The sequence below is a fragment of the Lissotriton helveticus genome, chromosome 2_1, assembly GCF_964261635.1.
Source record: "Lissotriton helveticus chromosome 2_1, aLisHel1.1, whole genome shotgun sequence".
NCBI lineage: Eukaryota > Metazoa > Chordata > Amphibia > Caudata > Salamandridae > Lissotriton > Lissotriton helveticus.
This window is the reverse complement of record NC_136059.1, coordinates 3,525,510-3,545,525: the sequence shown is the minus strand read 5'-3', so window position 1 is coordinate 3,545,525 and position 20,016 is coordinate 3,525,510. Positions and strand designations below refer to the sequence as shown.

At 49.2% G+C, this 20,016-nt stretch overlaps 1 protein-coding gene across 4 annotated transcripts in view; it reads right to left on the bottom strand.

Annotated features, from left to right (window-relative positions):
- The window catches only part of LOC144817653 (uncharacterized), a 435,131-nt gene that overhangs the window by 410,514 nt on the left and 4,601 nt on the right, over window positions 1–20,016 (bottom strand). For all 4 annotated transcript variants that reach the window (XM_078674375.1, XM_078674373.1, XM_078674378.1 and 1 more), the window contains exon 2: window positions 2,365–2,635. The gene's annotated coding sequence lies outside the window, so the exon portion shown is untranslated. The remainder of the gene's footprint in view (window positions 1–2,364; window positions 2,636–20,016) is intronic.

The window sequence follows — 20,016 nt, the reverse complement described above, 5'->3', positions numbered from 1 at the left end:
ACCTGCAGACTGCCCTCTCTCGTCTGCTCAGAGCCCCGCTGCATACAGTGATACCTGCAGACTGCCCTCTCTCTCCTGCTCAGAGCCCCAGAGCCCCTCTGCATACAGTGATACCTGCAGACTGCCCTCTCTCGCCTGCTCAGAGCCCCTCCTGCACCCACAGTGATACCTGCAGACTGCCCTCTCTCGTCTGCTCAGAGCCCCTCTACATACAGTGATACCTGCAGACTGCCCTCTCTCGTCTGCTCAGAGCCCCTCTGCATACAGCGATACCTGCAGGCTGCCCTCTCTCGCCTGCTCAGAGCCCCTCCTGCACCCACAGTGATACCTGCAGACTGCCCTCTCTCGTCTGCTCAGAGCCCCTCTACATACAGTGATACCTGCAGACTGCCCTCTCTCGTCTGCTCAGAGCCCCTCTGCATACAGCGATACCTGCAGACTGCCCTCTCTCGTCTGCTCAGAGCCCCTCTGCATACAGTGATACCTGCAGACTGCCCTCTCTCGCCTGCTCAGAGCCCCAGAGCCCCTCTGCATACAGTGATACCTGCAGACTGCCCTCTCTCGCCTGCTCAGAGCCCCTCCTGCACCCACAGTGATACCTGCAGACTGCCCTCTATCGTCTGCTCAGAGCCCCTCTACATACAGTGATACCTGCAGACTGCCCTCTCTCGCCTGCTCAGAGCCCCTCTGCATACAGTGATACCAGCAGACTGCCCTCTCTCGCCTGCTTAGAGCCCCCCTGCATACAGTGATACCTGCAGACTGCCCTCTCTCGTCTGCTCAGAGCCCCAGAGCCCCTCTGCATACAGTGATACCTGCAGACTGCCCTCTCTCGCCTGCTCAGAGCCCCAGAGCCCCTCTGCATACAGTGATACCTGCAGACTGCCCTCTCTCGCCTGCTCAGAGCCCCTCTGCATACAGTGATACCTGCAGACTGCCCTCTCCCGCCTGCTCAAAGCCCCAGAGTCCCTCTGCATACAGTGATACCTGCAGACTGCCCTCTCTCGTCTGCTCAGAGCCCCTCTGCATACAGCGATACCTGCAGACTGCCCTCTCTCGTCTGCTCAGAGCCCCTCTGCATACAGCGATACCTGCAGACTGCCCTCTCTCATCTGCTCAGAGCCCCTCTGCATACAGTGATTCCTGCAGACTGCCCTCTCCCGCCTGCTCAGAGCCCCAGAGCCCCTATGCATACAGTGATACCTGCAGACTGCCCTCTCCCGCCTGCTCAGAGCCCCAGAGCCCCTATGCATACAGTGATACCTGCAGACTGCCCTCTCTCGTCTGCTCAGAGCCCCTCTGCATACAGTGATACCTGCAGACTGCCCTGTCTCGCCTGCTCAGAGCCCCTCTGCATACAGTGATACCTGCAGACTGCCCTCTCTCGCCTGCTCAGAGCCCCAGAGCCCCTCTGCATACAGTGATACCTGCAGACTGCCCTGTCTCGCCTGCTCAGAGCCCCTCTGCATACAGTGATACCTGCAGACTGCCCTCTCTCGCCTGCTCAGAGCCCCTCTGCATACAGTGATACCTGCAGACTGACCTCTCTCGCCTGCTCAGAGCCCCTCTGCATACAGCGATACCTGCAGACTGCCCTCTCTCGCCTGCTCAGAGTCCCAGAGTCCCTCTGCATACAGTGATACCTGCACCCTGCCCTCTCGCGCCTGCTCAGAGCCCCAGAGTCCCTCTGCATACAGTGATACCTGCACCCTGCCCTCTCGCGCCTGCTCAGAGCCCCAGAGTCCCTCTGCATACAGTGATACCTGCAGGCTGCCCTCTCTCGCCTGCTCAGATCCCCACCTGCACCCACAGCGATACCTGCAGACTGCCCTCTCTCGTCTGCTCAGAGCCCCTCTGCATACAGCGATACCTGCAGACTGCCCTCTCTCGCCTGCTCAGAGTCCCAGAGTCCCTCTGCATACAGTGATACCTGCACCCTGCCCTCTCGCGCCTGCTCAGAGCCCCAGAGTCCCTCTGCATACAGCGATACCTGCAGACTGCCCTCTCTCGTCTGCTCAGAGCCCCTCTGCATACAGTGATACCTGCAGACTGCCCTCTCTCGTCTGCTCAGAGCCCCTCTGCATACAGCGATACCTGCAGACTGCCCTCTCTCGCCTGCTCAGAGTCCCAGAGTCCCTCTGCATACAGTGATACCTGCACCCTGCCCTCTCGCGCCTGCTCAGAGCCCCAGAGTCCCTCTGCATACAGTGATACCTGCACCCTGCCCTCTTTCGCCTGCTCAGAGCCCCAGAGTCCCTCTGCATACAGTGATTCCTGCAGACTGCCCTCTCTCGCCTGCTCAGAACCCCACCTGCACCCACAGCGATACCTGCAGGCTCTTCTCGTTCCCACGGCCATGCTCACCTGTGCAATAATGCTGGCTGTCCAATAGCGCTCTGCTGGCCTGAGGCAATGAAGGGGGACACTCTCTTCCAACAGCGGATCTCCCAGCAGCACGCCTGCTCGACTCCACACTTCCCAGAGCCGCCAGTATCGGAGCACTGTCAGTACTTTGACATCGTGTCACCTGGGAGAAGCAAAGCCCCGCTCGACTCCTCATACCTCCGCAGCCGGCATGATCCCTGCCCCTCAGGAGCCTCTGGTATGCTGACGGGGTCCCTTCTTTAGCATCCACCTGTGAAAACCAAAGCATGATTCAGATTCACTGCACTTTAGGGATGGAACATCGGTGTTAGCACTGGGGGTCCCTAGTTGGCAGAGGTAGGCACCTTGTCTAAGTTAGGACCCTTTCTTCTAGTCGAGATGAGTATAGTACACACCTAAGTTTGCCTGTGCGCACCCTCTGGTAGCTTGACACACAGCAGTCAGGCTAAACTACAGAGGGAATGTGTAAAGCATTTGTATATAACCCACAGTGACGTTGAAAAGACCACAAATGGACACCACACCAGTAAATAAAGTAGATTTATCTAAACCAAACAAGACTACAAAATCGACAAAAAATCCAACATACAGATATCAAAACATGATTTTTAGAAGGTAAACACAGTTCTATTCATAGGAAATTATAGATGAATCAGTCTTAGCACTAAGTTCATGGGATGCATCAAAACCACAAGCAAAAACAGCTGCAGAAAGTGATGAGTCAGTTCCTTGCTCCGGGGGAGGTGATGCGTCTGTTCCTTGCTCCATGGGAGGTGATGCGTCTGTTCCTTGCTCCAGGGGAGGTGATGCGTCTGTTCCTTGCTCCAGGGGAGGTGATGCGTCTGTTCCTTGCTCCAGGGGAGGTGATGCGTCGGTCCCTTGCTCCAGGGGAGGTGATGCGTCGGTCCCTTGCTCCAGGGGAGGTGATGCGTCGGTTCCTTGCTCCAGGGGAGGTGATGCGTCGGCCCCTTGCTCCAGGGGAGGCGATGCGTCGGCCCCTTGCTCCAGGGGAGGCGATGCGTCAGTTCCCTGCTCCAGGGGAGGTGATGCGTCAGTTCCTTGCTCCAGGGGAGGTGATGCGTCAGTTCCCTGCTCCAGGGGAGGTGATGCGTCAGTTCCTTGCTCCAGGGGAGGTGATGCGTCAGTTCCTTGCTCCAGGGGAGGTGATGCATCAGTTCCTTGCTCCAGGGGAGGTGATGCATCAGTTCCTTGCTCCAGGGGAGGTGATGCATCAGTTCCTTGCTCCAGGGGAGGCGATGCGTCGGCCCCTTGCTCCAGGGGAGGCGATGCGTCAGTTCCCTGCTCCAGGGGAGGCGATGCGTCAGTTCCTTGCTCCAGGGGAGGTGATGCGTCAGTTCCCTGCTCCAGGGGAGGTGATGCTTCAGTTCCTTGCTCCAGGGGAGGTGATGCGTCGGTTCCTTGCTCCAGGGGAGGTGATGCTTCAGTTCCTTGCTCCAGGGGAGGTGATGCGTCAGTTCCTTGCTCCAGGGGAGGTGATGCGTCAGTTCCTTGCTCCAGGGGAGGTGATGCGTCTGTTCCTTGCTCCAGGGGAGGTGATGCGTCTGTTCCTTGCTCCAGGGGAGGTGATGCGTCTGTTCCTTGCTCCAGGGGAGGTGATGCGTCTGTTCCTTGCTCCAGGGGAGGTGATGCGTCAGTTCCTTGCTCCAGGGGAGGTGATGCGTCGGTCCCTTGCTCCAGGGGAGGTGATGCGTCGGTTCCTTGCTCCAGGGGAGGTGATGCATCAGTTCCTTGCTCCAGGGGAGGCGATGCGTCGGCCCCTTGCTCCAGGGGAGGCGATGCGTCAGTTCCCTGCTCCAGGGGAGGTGATGCGTCAGTTCCTTGCTCCAGGGGAGGTGATGCGTCAGTTCCCTGCTCCAGGGGAGGTGATGCGTCAGTTCCTTGCTCCAGGGGAGGTGATGCGTCAGTTCCCTGCTCCAGGGGAGGTGATGCGTCAGTTCCTTGCTCCAGGGGAGGTGATGCGTCAGTTCCTTGCTCCAGGGGAGGTGATGCGTCAGTTCCTTGCTCCAGGGGAGGTGATGCGTCAGTTCCTTGCTCCAGGGGAGGTGATGCGTCAGTTCCTTGCTCCAGGGGAGGTGATGCGTCAGTTCCTTGCTCCAGGGGAGGTGATGCGTCAGTTCCTTGCTCCAGGGGAGGTGATGCGTCAGTTCCTTGCTCCAGGGGAGGTGATGCGTCAGTTCCTTGCTCCAGGGATGTGATGCGTCTGTTCCTTGCTCCATAAGAGGTGATGCGTCAGTTCCTTACTGCTAAGCAGGGGAGGGGATGCGTACGTTCCTTACTGCCAAGCAGGGAAGGTTATGCATCAGTTCCTTACTGCCAAGCAGGGGAGGTGATGCGTCAGTTTCTTACTGTGCAGGGAGGTGAAGCGTCAATTTCTTACTGCAGCCCCAGCGTTGACCTGGCACACAAATGCGATACGTGGAAATCTGGATGCGCTGGAGGTGGATGCGGCGATGGTCAAACAGGCACTTCGTCGATTTCTTTAGCTACAGTTCCACGTGTGTCGATTCTTTTAGTCGCAGCAGGGCCTGCGTTGTAGTCGGTGCGGTGATCTCAGACTTCAGAGATTGGTGGACGGGACTTGGCATGCATTGATTCTTCAAGCCGCGGGCAGGTGATCCGTCGATTTCTTTGGCCGCACGAGACAGTGCGTTAAAACTTTCTCCCGCACAGCTGTGCTGCGTTGAACTAAACTGCTGCTAACAGAGAATTATTGATTTTCAGGCTCTCATAGCAGGTCAGAACTCCCAGCAGTGGAGTTCAAGGAAGCGGTTGGTGAAGGCTTTGTGTCCCTGCGACTTCAGAATAGGAGGCAAGCACACACAAGCCCTTAGAGATCCTTCTCAAGCAGGTTTCACAACAAAGTCCAGTCTTTGTCCTCTCCTTGGGAGAAGCAGCAACTGCAGGCCAACCCAGCAAAGCAACACACAGCAAAGGGGCAGTACACCTCACAGCTCTTCTTCCTTGGCAGAGGTCCCTCTTGATTCCAGAAGTGATCTAAAGTTCTGGGGTTTTAGGTCCATTACTTATACCTCATTTTCTCTTTGTTCTTTTTGTGGCAAGGGTCTCTGAGCTCAGTCCAAACCAGTTCTGTCCTCCCCTGTGCAGCTTAACCGCAGGAGGGGGAAACAGCGTTATGTAAAGGAGAGCGAGCCTATTCAGGTCCCAGTAAAAATACTCCTACCACCACTTTAAATGCAGAAAGCCTGGCTATGAGTCAACCAGGTAGGAAGGACACCTCCACACCCCCTTGTGACTGTCTAGAGTGAATGCACATCCCCAGCTCCCGTCACTCCAACAGACGGTGAATACACAAACAGGCAGAGGCACACAGAATGGTAAAGAAAGAAAATGTCCACTTTCAAAAATTGGCATTTTCAAACACACAGTTAAAAACCACCCTTACTAAAAGGTGTGTTAATAAATTCTGAGTTCATAGAACCTAAACTCTATTACTCTATCTGATCCCAATGGGAAGTTACACTTGTAAAATTTTTACCAGCAGCTCCCACGTTAACCTATGGGGCAGACAGCCTTTCAACAGTGAAAAATGAAATGCAAAGTATTTCACTATTAGGAGAAGTAACACACACCAGTACAAGTCGTATATTTCATATACACTGCTACCTACCCATGGGAGTACCTTGGGACTACCTTAGGGGTGTCTTACATTTAAGGGAAGGTTAGGGCATGGCAAATTGGTGCACTTGCCAGGTAGACATGGCAGTTAAAGCTGCGTGCAAACTCTGCAGTGTAAGGTCTGAAACACATTTACAGGGCTACTCAATGGGGGAGGGGGGGCACACCAGTGCTGCATGCCCACTAGTTTAAAGACAACAAGGATACCTGGCTACCACTTTTAACATGCTGCTGTTAATTTCAGCAGGCTAATGGCCAATGCATTTAATTTAGCCTTAGTTAACATATTTAGAGAACACTTTGAGAACATTTAAATTAAGAGATACACATTTCGGTACAAAATGAAAACACAATTACATACAGAATGTGAAAACAAATGTACGTTAAGCAAACACTTCTGCAAAACACCAAACTTAACTGTGAAAACATCAATTTCAAACATTACAAACATATACCAAAAGATTATGTGAGCAATTACACCAGCACGTTTTTAGTGCAGTAAAATGGACAGTGAGCACTCTTACATAGCCTTGATTTTGTTTGTTTTGGAGAGGTGCTCTCCTGGGGGGGGGGGGGGGGGGGGGGGGGGGGTGAAATAATGCTTGTGGGGAATAATGTCGGTGGGGATTAATTTTTATGCATAGTCCCTCGCTAGAATCTGCGTTCAATTAAATTAAACACCCTCATGGATACTAGGAAATGCAGACACGTTTCCAATCCCCGCTGTACTTGAGGGATTTTCATCAGGGCTGATGCATGGTGTAAACTGAAGTATAAAATACCGGCTTTCTAATGATGTGGGGACGTATCTTCACAATCGTGTTAAAAATAGCGCTGAGTCTCTTTTTGCTGAAATCTGAGTCTGTTAAAGTTGAGCAGGGAGCGTGTGTGAGCGCCCTTATACAATGATGAGCTGGATTAAGCATGAATTACCATTGTTCAAATGTATTATATCAACAGCAGATTGTAGCAGACACAGACCCATTCAGAGTATGTGATGTAGTCGCTCCTCTGTGGCAGGCTCACACGAACGTCTCCTTCCTTTGTTTCAGTTTCTCCGGTTTGCAGCACTTTTGAATTTCAATGCCACACTTTCTCTGTGGCAGCGACTCCATCACATACGCTGAATGGGTCCTTGTCTGCTTCAATCTGCTGTTTAAGTCAGAATTCAACACAATACAAACAATGTAAATCGAGGCTTTAACCTGCTGCGGATTGCAAACACTGTTCGTGCTCGCTACTGCTTTTCCATGCTCTTGGAGTAGGAAACAAACTAGATATAATACATTTGAACAATGGTAATTCATGCTTAATCCAGCTCATCATTGTATAAGGTGCTCACACACGTTCCCTGCTCAACTTTAACAGACTCCGATTTCTGCAAAAAAATCATTCAGATTCAAAACGATTTTTAACCGCCGTTGAGAAGATACGTCACCACATAATTAGAAAGCCGGTATTTTATACTTCAGATTACAACGTGCCTCAGTCCTGACGAAAATCCCTCAAGTACAACGGGGGTTGGAAACGCGTCTGCATTTACTAGAATCTATAAGGGTGTTTAATTTAATTGAACGTATAATCTGGAGAGGGACTATGCATAAAATGCCACAGACATTATTTTAAAAAAATTCCCCCACGGAGAGCACCTCTCCAAAACAAACTAAATACAAGGCTATGTAAGAGTGCTCACTGTCTATTTTAGTGCGCTAAAAAAAGTGCTGGTGTAATTTCTCACATAATCTTTTGGTATATGTTTGTGATGTATTGAAATTGATGTTTTCACAGTTAAGTTTGGTGTTTTGCACAAGTGTTTGCTTAAAGTATATTTGCTTTCACAATCTGTATGTAGTTGTGTTTTCATTTTGTATTGAAATGTGTATTTCTTAATTTCTCTGACATGATTAAAATGTTCTCAAAAAGTGTTCTCTAAATATGTTAACTAAGGCTAAATGATTAAGCAAGGACCAAAGACTATCATATTTGACCCTTAGCCTGCAGAAATAAACAGCAGCATGTTAAAAGTGGTAGCCAGGTATCCTTCTTTTCTTTCAACTTTGGCACGTCCCACCAGGCCACCTGTATGGACGTAACCCCCCATTTAATACGCAAGCCCACTAGTAGCATTTGATTTACAGGCCCTGGCACACATTGTGAACTTTACTAGGGATTTACCAGTAAATAAAATATGCCAATCATAGATAACCAATCAGAATCACAATTTTAAAGAGGATATAGACGTTAGCATTGGTCAGCAGTGATAAAGTGCCCAGAGTCCCAGCATAACAAAAACAGGGTCAGAAAAATAGGAGGCAAAAAGTTTAGGGATAAACTTGCAAAAAATGCTAGGTCTAACAATTGGGCTACAGTAAAAGCTAAATTGGTATTTCTAAAGCACAAACTACTCAGCACTAAGCGTCTCAAGGCACTGGGGGCCGTCCGGGAGATTGAGTGAGCTATTGCCCAGCGTCACATGGTGCTGAGTGGAGGCCGGCGATCGAACGGTAAGCCCCGCGTTCCGGAGTCAGCCACCCTGGCTGCTGCGCCACACCTCTCACAGTACAGTATTAAGAGGAGCAAGCAGGGAGGGAGGAGCTCAGAACTATTAGATAGTCTCGGTGTCACAGCCATCTCAGGCCCCAGCTATGACCTACGTCGGTGATCCTCATTTTAACAAACTTAGGAGGCATGTTGCTGGTTTCCCGGAGGACCTATTGGACACGGGAAGAGGGGGGGGATGAGTGGAGGTAGAACAGCTGAGCAAGCCTTGTGATTGGTATTGTCTGTTTTTCCAGAAACTATAGCAGGGGTGTGGAATTTAATAAAAAGAGCCAATTGTCCATAGTACAGGATGCTTGGTAAATCTATTTGTCCCGTAAAAAATCCACTTGTCCCATTCATGAGATGCCCAGAGGTGACAAATTATGGCAGGAATTCCCTGATTTTGGTACCTTTGGGGCTGGACATAGTGGGAAGAGATACTTCCAGGGTTGGAGTGCCCTTTTGAGTCTGTGCAAACCTGCAACCCTGCATGTTCAAGCGTTTTCACCGGCTCTTTCTCTAATCTTGTTCTACACTGAAAAAGGTTGAAAATTAACTGCAGAAGTGAAACTTCAAGAGTGGGAATAAAGGGGTTGGAGGGAAGTGAACTTGCAAATGCTCAGCAGATTTTCACAAGAGCAGATCCACTCATGCATATTTGCCCAAGCTAAAATGCAGTTCACAAACATTTTTTGGAGTAAGATTTCCAGGCCTACCTCTGTAAATTCTTGTGAATTCATGAAAGTCGTAAATTTACACTAATGCAAGGACATATACTATGGGGATGTATGTTCGCACAACGCACACGATTCCAACGCGTGCTTTTACCACGCGTGTAATACTTCACAAACAGCGGCAATTTTCACAACGCCCGGAGTTGCAACGCCAATGCAGTGTTTCCTATTGCCAAGTACGTAACATCGCACACTGCAAAAGCGCGTGTTATTACAATGCATAATGTCCGTGTAAACCCGTTCTTACACTACTTCGTACATTCAGCTAGGATAAAGTAAAACACCAAAAGTCAATTAAAACAAAAAGTAGTCAAAGGTTATCACGCGGTTTGAATACATATTTTATTTATTTATTTACTTTATAACACTTGTAAGGCGCACAGCTACCCACAAAGGGTTTCCCGGCACCGGACCAGCAAAACACAACTGGAAAGAGAACAATCAAAGCACTTATTTGTCGAACAACCAGGTTTTTACGCTTTTTCTAAATTTCATATAGCTTTCCTCCTTGCGTATATGAATAGGCAATGTATTCCACAAGGTTGGGCCCAAATAGGAAAAGGATCTCCCGCCCATTCTGGCCCGTTTGAAACTCGGTACCGCAAAGTTCGCTGCTGTGCATGAACGAAGACTGCGATTGGGGAGGTAGGGCTTGGCAAGGTCCTGAAGGTATTTGGGAGCAGTGCCAGCTTTGATTTTAAATAGGTAGTTCAGGGTTTTGAAACGAATCCGGTTTTCAACCCTGAGCCAATGCAGGTCCCTAAGATAGAAATGCAATATTTTTTTATTTATTGACATTTATTTAAGGATGAATACGGAAATACTTTTATTCCTCTGGTGCTTCGACGTCATGAAAAAAGGAGTGCCTCTAGCACTGGCAGCCCCACTCGGTGCATTTTTCTCTGGCTAACCAGTAATAGGGCGCCAGTTTTCCTCTTTCAACATGCTAAAATGTGCTTACCCCGAATTGGCATACGTAACTTGCGTACAAGTCTAATGAATAAGGTACCAGGTGTACCCAGGCCTGCAAGTTAAATGTCACTATAGTTCTGCAAGACCCATTGTGCCGCCCACTACAGTGCGGTGCAAACATGACTGCAACTGAATACTCACCAAATAAAAACCTGATTAATATCTCAGATAGCACATGGGTAGTTGAATGTACCAACACAAATAAAAGAGCATTTGGATCTACCTAAAGCCTACTAGTTATTAAAGGTGAGAAAGTACTAGAATATGAAAGCTGGGTGTGGGCGGTGAAATGCGCAAAGCTGGCAGAGTTGAAAGTTTACCCCGCTCGAAGCGCAGAGTTCAGCAAACTACTCCGCCTCCCACATAGCGTAGCAGAGTTAGCCAGGCCAGCCCACCCCAGGGAACTCAGGCATCTGCTTTCTTTACTTCAGTAAGTGCTTCCTGTTGAGGTTTCACTTGTGTGACACCAGCATTGTGCCAGAATGAATCCTGCCCTACCTATTTATCCAATGGTACGTACCTCTTTCCCACCACTATCAATTCACCAGATCAGGCCACACCCTCACCACTGGGGCCTCCGACTGTCCCAAACTTATCAGCAGACCCCTGAGTAGAGCTCAGAGCCAAAACCAAATGTCTCTGAATGCCCTAGAGCCCCTGAAACCCTCACCCTCTGAAGTCCGGGCACTGAGTAGGGTCTGAGCAGGGGGCACTCCCAGGCTTTGAGATACTTTGGCTTGTCAGCCCCCACCCACACCCAATGCTCCAGTACAGCCAGGCAGTCCCCTAGGCTGCAGTTATCCAAGCTGGGGTTTCACTTTCAGGGGCAGAAGGGCTGGCAGTGGCACCCTTTGGACTGTTGCAGGGACCAGTGCCCCTCCTCCTGCGGCAGGGAGAGGTCACCCTCAGGCTGGCCGTCGGATGATTCAGATAAGGAGGTGGTAGGGCACCGCTGGGGCAGCGCTTCATGTCATGCTCAACTGCTGAGCCCTAAGTAGCTGACGGAACAGGAGGGGTTAGAGTCGAGACAGGAGGAGGAGCAGCGTGAGGCCTGTACCGTTCACAGACTTTGGCGACGGGGTCCTCACCCCCCCCCCCACTGTCCTGCACCTCTCCCCCCACTGTCCTGCACCTCTCCCCCCACTGTCCTGCACCTCTCCCCCCACTGTCCTGCACCTCTCCACCACCACTGTCCTGCACCTCTCCACCACCACTGTCCTGCACCTCTCCACCACCACTGTCCTGCACCTCTCCACCACCACTGTCCTGCACCTCTCCACCAACACTGTCCTGCCCCTCTCTCCCCCCCACTGTCCTGCACCTCTATCCACCCCACTGTCCTGCACCTCTATCCACCCCACTGTCCTGCACCTCTATCCACCCCACTGTCCTGCACCTCTATCCACCCCACTGTCCTGCACCTCTATCCACCCCACTGTCCTGCACCTCTCCACCACCACTGTCCTGCACCTCTCTCCACCCCACTGTCCTGCACCTCTCTCCACCCCACTGTCCTGCATCTCTCCCCCCCACTGTCCTGCACCTCTCTCCACCCCACTGTCCTGCACCTCTCTCCATCCCACTGTCCTGCACCTCCCCCTTCCCACCTTATTTTATTTTTTTAAGTTTTATATAGCGCTAGCTTAACTCGTAGGTATCAGAGCGCTTTATATACAACACAGTAAACAGCAGAAGGACATTACATAGTAGGCCGGCAGTAAGAAAGCAAACCGAAGACGAAAAAATACAGCATGGGAGATAAATATGCAGTGCAGCGGAGGGGGAGAGAGCAATAAAAAGAAAAGGTGAGAATGACATAGTCCGGTCACCCACTATCCTTGAAAGTCCGGGGAGAGAGGGGACAATTCTGATATAGTAGACTAGGTAAGTTGATGTTGGTCATGAAAGTATTTGTTTAGGAGATGGAGTTTCAGGTCCCTTTTGAAACAGGAGAAGGAGGGGGTGCATCTGAGAACTACAGGGAGAGCGTTCCATATCCTGGGTGCGTTGTCCGAGAACGATCGGTATTGGGTGGTTTTCTTTTTCATTTTCAGAGGAATAAGAAGGAGTGATCTGGAGCTTCTCAGCGATCTGGATTGACCTGCTCTTTTCAGTTTATTTAGGTCGTTGCGGCAGGAGAGTGAAGGGTTTTGTGGGTGATGCAGGCCAGATGATAGATACATCTCCCTTCCATGGGAGGCCAATTGAGGCAGTTGAGGGCTGGAGTGATGTGTTCAAATCTTTTAACTCCAGATACGAGTCGAGCGGACATGTTCAGCACTGCCCTTAGAGGGGCTAGGTGAGCTTTTGGAGTCCCTGTAAGGATGGTGCTCCCGTAGTCGATTTTAGAGAGAACTAGGGATTGGACTACTGTCTTGAGGTAGAAAAGGTTTCAGTTTCTTGAGGTGTTTTAGAGAGAAGAGAGCACGTTTTGCAGAGTTTTTGTTGTGAGCCTCCATTGATAAGTTCTTGTCAAGGGTGATGCCTAGAGACTTAACTGAGTCGGATAAGGTAAGGGGGCAGTTTAGGGCAATCAGATTCTTGGATTGGATGATGGTTACTTTTTGGAGAGAATAGGATTAGTTCTGTTTCGTCTGGGTTGAGCTTTAAGTGGTTAACGTAGAACCAAGATTGGATCTCAGTTAGGGTGGTATTGAGGAGTTGGATGTCGCTGGGGGACTTGATCCTGAAATAGATTTGGGTGTCGTCCACGTAAAGGTGGTAATTCACTCCAGCTTTTTTCAATATTACTGTGAGGGGCTCCATGAAGAGATTGAAGAGGGACAGGGAGAGGATCGAGCCTTGCGGGACCCCAAGTGTGACTTTAGTAGGCTTTGAGAGACAGGAATTAATTTTAATTTGTTGTGAGCGGTGTTGAAGGAAGGAGGTGAACAATTTTAGTACTGTGCCATTTAAGCCGGAACGTTTCGATAGGGTCTCCAGAAGGGCTGGGTGGTTTATTGTGTCGAATGCCGCGAAAGGTCAATAAGGATGAGTAGGCAGGCATCACCTTCGTCTAGGGCCTTGTGAGTGTCGGAGACGTTGAGCATTGCTGCTTCTGTGCTACAGCCTTTTCTGAAACCAGATTGAAAGGTGTCGAGGAGGTTGAACTCATCAATGTGTTTATTGAGTTGGAGGAGAACACATTTCTCCAGTGTTTTGCAAGGAATGGGAGGTTAGAGATAAGTCTGAGGTTGTTAAGATCATTAGGGTCAGTCCCAGGTTTCTTGAGAATGGGCGTGATTTGTCCTAGTTTGAGGGAGTCTGGGACACTGCCTGAGGTGAGAAAGGCATTGATGATTTTTGTCCAGAAAGGGGAGATGGTGTGGTTGAGTTCTTTTATAATTGTGGAAGGGAGGGGGTCCATAGTGTGGGAGGAAGGTTTTAGATTAGAAATTATATTGAAGACCTCGCTAACCAACATTAGCTCAAAGTCGGACCAATGCGCACTGTTTTTTAGCTGGAGGTAGGTTTGATTGTCCTTGTTAAGAGCTCTTTCCGAGGGGTCAAGGGAGGTTGAAGGGGGGGCCAGTTAAGGGGGAGGGAGGGTTAGCATTTTGTAAGACGGATTGGTCAAATTTTAGAGACTTCATTAGTGAAGAAGGTGGCAATTTCTTCACATCACTCATTGGTGGCTTCAATTTCTTGAGAGGGAGTGCAGTTAGTTTGGCTTTTAACAATGTTGAAGTGTTCTCTTGGTCTGTTTCTTGCCAGATCGAGTTGGCTGCGGAAACAATATGCCTTTTCATTGAAGATATGTTTTTTGTATGACCGCCGAGCAGATCTAAGATGTGTTGGGTGCAAGGACGAGGGGTTTTGTCTCCAAGACCTTTCCGTTTGTCTGAGTTGACGCCGTTCATCATTCAGCTCCACATTAAACCAGGATTTTGATTTTGTTCTCCTCAGTTGTTTGAGTTTGAGAGGAGCTATTTGGTCTAAAACCTCTGTCATTCTTGAGTTAAAGTGTGAAGTGAGGTCATCAGCTGTCCATGATGAGGGATGGAGTTGAAGATGGGGATGAATCTAGGCTTCAAGTTCGGAGAAAGGTATTTCTTTGATGTTTCTGGTCAAGAGTTTCTGTTTTGACAACACAAATAGGGTGGAGGCTGGCAAGTGTATCAATCCTGAACAGAATGAGGTGGTGATCGGACCAGTCAATGGGAGAAATCTCTCTCAGGGAGATCAGATCGTTGTTGGTTATGATTGATCGCATCTAGTGTAGCACCTTTGATGTGAGTTGGATTATTGCAGAGTTGCTTGAGGTTATATATTTCCAGAAGGTTGGAAAGGTTCAGGACAGTGGAGTCTTCTGGGTCGTTCCAGTGGATATTTAGGTCGCCCAAGAACACGTCTTTAGTGTTTGTCAAGGAGAATCGTGTTATTAGGTTTGTTGGTTCTTCGGGGGAAAGGGTACGCTCTCCGGAGGAGGAATGTAGATGGTGTGGAATTTAATGGGTAGGGTGCCCTTGGTAGTGAGTTCGACGCCTAGTTATTCAAACAATAGGTATTCTGCAGGTTTGAGTTTGGTAATCTGTATTCCATCTGTATGAATGATGGCTACCCCTCCCCCAGATTGGATTGGCCTGTCTTGTATGATGATGTTGTACCCTGGAGGGGTGAGAATGTCAAGAATGGGGGTGGAGTAGGCATTGAACCAGGATTCTGTGAGGAAGGCGATGTCAATTTCTTCAGCGAGAAGAGCTTCAGCAATGTCAGTAGCGTGTTGTACTGCTGATGTGCAGTTTAGGAGCATGCAAGAGAGTGGACGGGGAGCCTCGATGATGGGGGGAGTTAGGTGGATAGAGGTGTATTGAGCAGGGGGTCTAGGCGAGTAGACAGTATTTGCGATTCTGTTAGTGCCAAAAATAACAGGGTTGTGGAAAGGGGCTGACTTCTGGTACAAAGCGAGGGGAGTCGTAGAGCTCAGGGCTCAAAAAAATTGTACTAGTCCTGCAGGACTAGTACCTTAAAAAATGTCCTCGATTTAACTGCAACCTACTTGACCTCTGTCTGTGAAAGCAGAGCAAATGTGACAATATAACAAGATTTAAAGGCATCTTTATTGCTCATTAACGTTGTGAGCAATAAAAATGCCTTTAAATCTTGTTATCTTGTCACATTTGCTCAATTTTCACAGACAGAGGGCAAAAGTTGGTTTGTTTTCCTACTCGCCAGAAAGGGCGAGTAGGACCTAAAAACAGCTCGACCTTGTTCAATTTAGCTTGACTGTGCGAGCGGTCGAGTGGAATTTTCGAGCCCTGGAGCTCATCCTGTTTCGGTACCGAAACGGGTTGGCTATCCTTGTTGGGACTGAGAGCCTGGCTCGATGATGGGCTGGAGGGTCGGGGTGTTCTGTGGGGCCATGTGAGAAGTATTGAGTGTAGTAGGAGTACAACACCTCGGGGGGAGGGAGCACGGTGGCTTGACCCGGTTAAGAAAGTCTTGTTGTAAGTAAAGGAAATCAGCAGCAAGGGTGTTAATTTTCTGCTCCATTCTGTTCAGTTGCTGTGCTATTGAGCTGAGAAAGTTTAAGGTATTAGGCAGGGGTCGAGGATGTTTTGGGTCCATGGGGGGAGATTGAGCAGGGGTCAGGGGTTGGATGGAGTCCCTGGGATTAGGAGAGGGGGGCGGTTGTACACGGGGAGTCAATAATGTAATGTTCCTATTCGAGGAGTTCGGTGGAGGAGAAATGGTACTGGTGTCCAAGAGAGGAGGGAGAGAAATTCTGGGACGGACGTCAGAGTTCCGGGCATTGTCAGAGAGATAGGCGGTGGAGGCAGGTTGTGAATGTGGGAGTGCGACAGCGGAGTAATTAGTGGTAGAAGGGGGAGAGAGACAACTGGGTTGGCAATTAAGACAGGGGGAAGTAAGGGTCGGGGGAACAGGGACAATGTAGATGGTAGGGGAAGGTTGTGAGGGAGGGTTCGGATTATATGAGGTAGAGAGTGGAGCGTCTGTGAGATCCTTGGGATTAGGAGAGAGGAGAGGTTGGACTCAGGGAGACGGATTTGAAAAGTTCCCTTTCAAGGAGTTCAGCGGAGGAGAAGTGGGACTAGTGTCCATGTGAGGAGTAAGAGAAACTAAAAAAAGGCCATCGGAGTTCCGGGGCGTGTCTAAGAGGATAGAGTTGAAGGCGGTTTGTGTATGGGGGTTGTGACAGCGGAAGGGGATGGTGTAGTTGTAGAAGGGGGAAGAGGGACCACTTGATTGGAAATGAAGTTCTACCAGGGGGAAGTAAGGGTCGTGGGAACCGAGTCGGTGTAGGTGGTGGGGGAAGGTTGTGGGGGAGGGTTCAGATTCTTAGGGGTAGAGAGGGGGGAAGGTTGTGGGGGAGGGTTCAGATTCTCATGGGTAGAGAGGGGAGTGTCTGTGGGGATTTCAGTCGTAGGAGGGCTGCGGTTAGAGACCAAGTTGTTAAGATTGGCCTTGAGGGGATTGTTGGTTGTGGTATGTTGCTCCTGGTGAGATCAATAGATATGAAAATGGTGGGTGTTTGGCGACGGAGAGTATGAATAGGGGTAGTGTGATTGTAGTGAGTAATGGTGGAAGTCCATGAGTTGAGGAGAGGGTCTTCAGGGGAGGGAGATTGGATCGGTTCCACAATATTAGTGAGGGTAGTGGGGATAGGGGAGAAAGGGATTGATGGCTCAGTTGAGTTAGCGAGGAGAGAAGTCTGGGGAAGTGGCGGTGAAAAGTGGTGAGGTGCGGGTCAGTGGCCTGAATGAGAATGATTCCACTTCTGTAGATGGAAATGGTGGGAATCCCTTTGAAGGTCGGGAGATGGTAGTGGAGATTTTTTCACCATAGGGAATTGTTACTGACTTGGCGACTTGAAGGTGAAGAGAGAAGGTGATTTTCCATTGAGCCGGGCGATTAGTGTAGAAAATAAAGTTTGTATTATTGCTGCCGTGGGTAGCTGAGTATTATTGCTGCCGTTGGTAGCTGAGTGATAGTTATCTACAATGAGTGTTTCAGGGTGTTGTTTTCGAGTGCTGTGCTTGAAGTTCTTTTTTCATTACTGGTCCTTTTGCTTGGGTACTTAATGTACCAAGAGTTGGACAAAATTAGAGTTCCGGGTGGGGTTAGATGGGCGCATGATAGAATGGTAAGAATGTCGAGACGTAACTAACAATCAGGCAGTAGGCTGGACGTCCTCTTGAGGAGCCACGAGGGTAGGGTGGAGGAGGGCACACTGGAGATTATGAAATTTACCCAGACTAGAGAGTAACAACATGCTTAGTAGTAACAATATGCACATGCCTTAATGTAGCTTAGGCTTGGAATGTCTGCTTGTGCATTTTTCTCAGTGGGAGGACCTAATAAATGGACATCAATTTCAAAGTCTATTATAAAATACAATAAAATAAACAGAGACAATGTGTCCTTAAAGTTTGCAAAAGTGTTAAAGAATGTCTGCTTAAGCATTAAATGGCCTGTAAAAAATACAATATCTATGTCGCACATGCCTACGTGTAGCATAAGCTTGGAATGTCTGCTTGTGCATTGTCTTCAATAGGAGGACCAAATGAAAATGGACATCAATTACAAAGTCAATTTTGAAATACAATAAAATTAAAGTTAGGAAAGGTGGGGGGAGTGCTGCAGGACCGCTCCGGGGGCTCTTTAAGGAGGCCGGAGGGGTTCGATCCGGCTCACGGGTCGAGCACAACTTGTCTGGTAATCAAGGTTGCACCCGTCAATAGGTGTCATTCATGAGACAAACTAGCGGTGCGCAAGAACGCATGGATTTCAATGCAAAATGTTATGTCAGAAACGCCATTTTATGGTCAGGCACCCTTCCACCCCCAACCTCTCTCTTTTACGTTCAGCAAGATCCAAATACCACAAGCACATCTTCCAGGAAAAAACTTCACATTTCAGATCCCTCCTCAATTCAGCTAAAAACAGACCCAAAAAACTTTTCGACCTCATCAAAAACCCAAATTGTTCACCCCAAACCATCAAGCCTGAGGATGCTTCAAAGAAAGCAACTGAGTTCGCTATATTCTTCGATCAAAAGGTAAAATCTCTGGTGGAACAGGTCACCCACCCCAATCGAGGAGCTAAAATCCTTAGTCATTTGGCAGAACTTTGCCGCCATCTCGGAGGATGATCTCCTCAAATGCATCCGCGAAACCAAACCCTCCAACCATTCTTCTGACCCCATACCCAGTGGCATCGCCATTGATTTCTATACTAACACTATTTCCTACTGGACCAGGCTAGTCAATCTCTTCTTCAGACAAGGATCCCTCCCAGTTGTCCTCAAAATAGGACAGGTTACCCCCTTCTAAACAAACATTTGCAATGCAATAGGTCTTGCATTAGGAAAGTTTGAGTTATTTGTCCTGTACATGAAAAATTTGTTATTTATGTGTTACTTTTGAAAATTGTGAAATTAATATCTTTGTCATTTACAATGCTAATACTTTTATTTTTTGACAATGTGATACCTATAGCATTTTTAATGCAACATGTTTTGTATTTACGTGACTTAGAAGTATTGATTTTACATATAATGTTTTTTTTTTAAATAATTAATACTTAAATAAAAGTTATTGTAATGTATAACGGCAATAGCTTAAACTTTTGTAAATAACTTTTGTGAAGATTATGTTCAGTGTATTTTATCGTGACTAAAATATAGGAACAGAAGTTAAATATCAACATTTTTGTGTGACATTTGTAATAAAGTTTCAACATTGAGAGAACATATTTGAACCAGTTGTTGTTGAATGTTTGCACAGATTGATACTGTGTTGGCGCTGAGAGATGTTGTGGAGTGGTTTGTGTGTAGAGGTAATTGTGAGTGTTCTGTGTAGAAGTGGAAGTCTGAGTGGTCTGTGTGAGTGGGGCAGTGTGTGTGGTCTGTGTGTGCTGTTTGTGGGAGAGTGGAGGTCAGTGTGTGTGGTCTGTCAGAGGGGGACAGTGTGTGCACTTTGTGTGAGGCTGTAGTATGGGTTGTCTGTTAGAGGTTTCAGTGTGTGGTTTGTGTGAGAGGGGGCCAGTGGGTGTGTTTTGTACGAGGAGGAGTGTGTGTGTGTGTGTGGTGTGTGTGCGCGAGGGGACCAGTGTGTGTGGTCTTTGTGAGAGGGTGGCAGTGTGTATGGTCTGTGTAGTAGGGGGCAGTGTGTGTGGTGTGTGTGTGAGAGTGAGGAGCAGTGTGTGTGTGTGAGTGGGGAGCAGTGTGTGTGGTTTGTGTGAGAGTTGGGCAGTGTGTGTTTCGGGGGGCATTTTGATGTGGTGGTGTCTGTGAGTGATGTGGTGGTGTCCCTGAGGGATGTGGTGGTGTCCCCGAGGGCTGTGTTGGTGTCCCCGAGGGCTGTGGTGGTGTGGGGCATTGTGATGTGGTGGTGTCTGTGAGTGATGTGGTGGTGTCCCTGAGGGATGTGGTGGTGTCCCCGAGGGATGTGGTGGTGTCCCCGAGGGCTGTGGTGGTGTGGGGCATTGTGATGTGGTGGTGTCTGTCAGTGATGTGGTGGTGTCCCCGAGGGATGTGGTGGTGTCCCCGAGGGATGTGGTGGTGTCCCCGAGGGCTGTGGTGGTGTCCCCGAGGGCTGTGGTGGTGTCCCCGAGGGCTGTGGTGGTGTCCCGGAGTGATGTGGTGGTGTCCCGGAGTGATGTGGTGGTGTCCCGGAGTGATGTGGTGGTGAGTGGTGTGATGGTGTCCCTGAGTGATGTGGTGGTGTCCCTTAATAGTTAACACAGAAACTGTAGGAATGGCCCG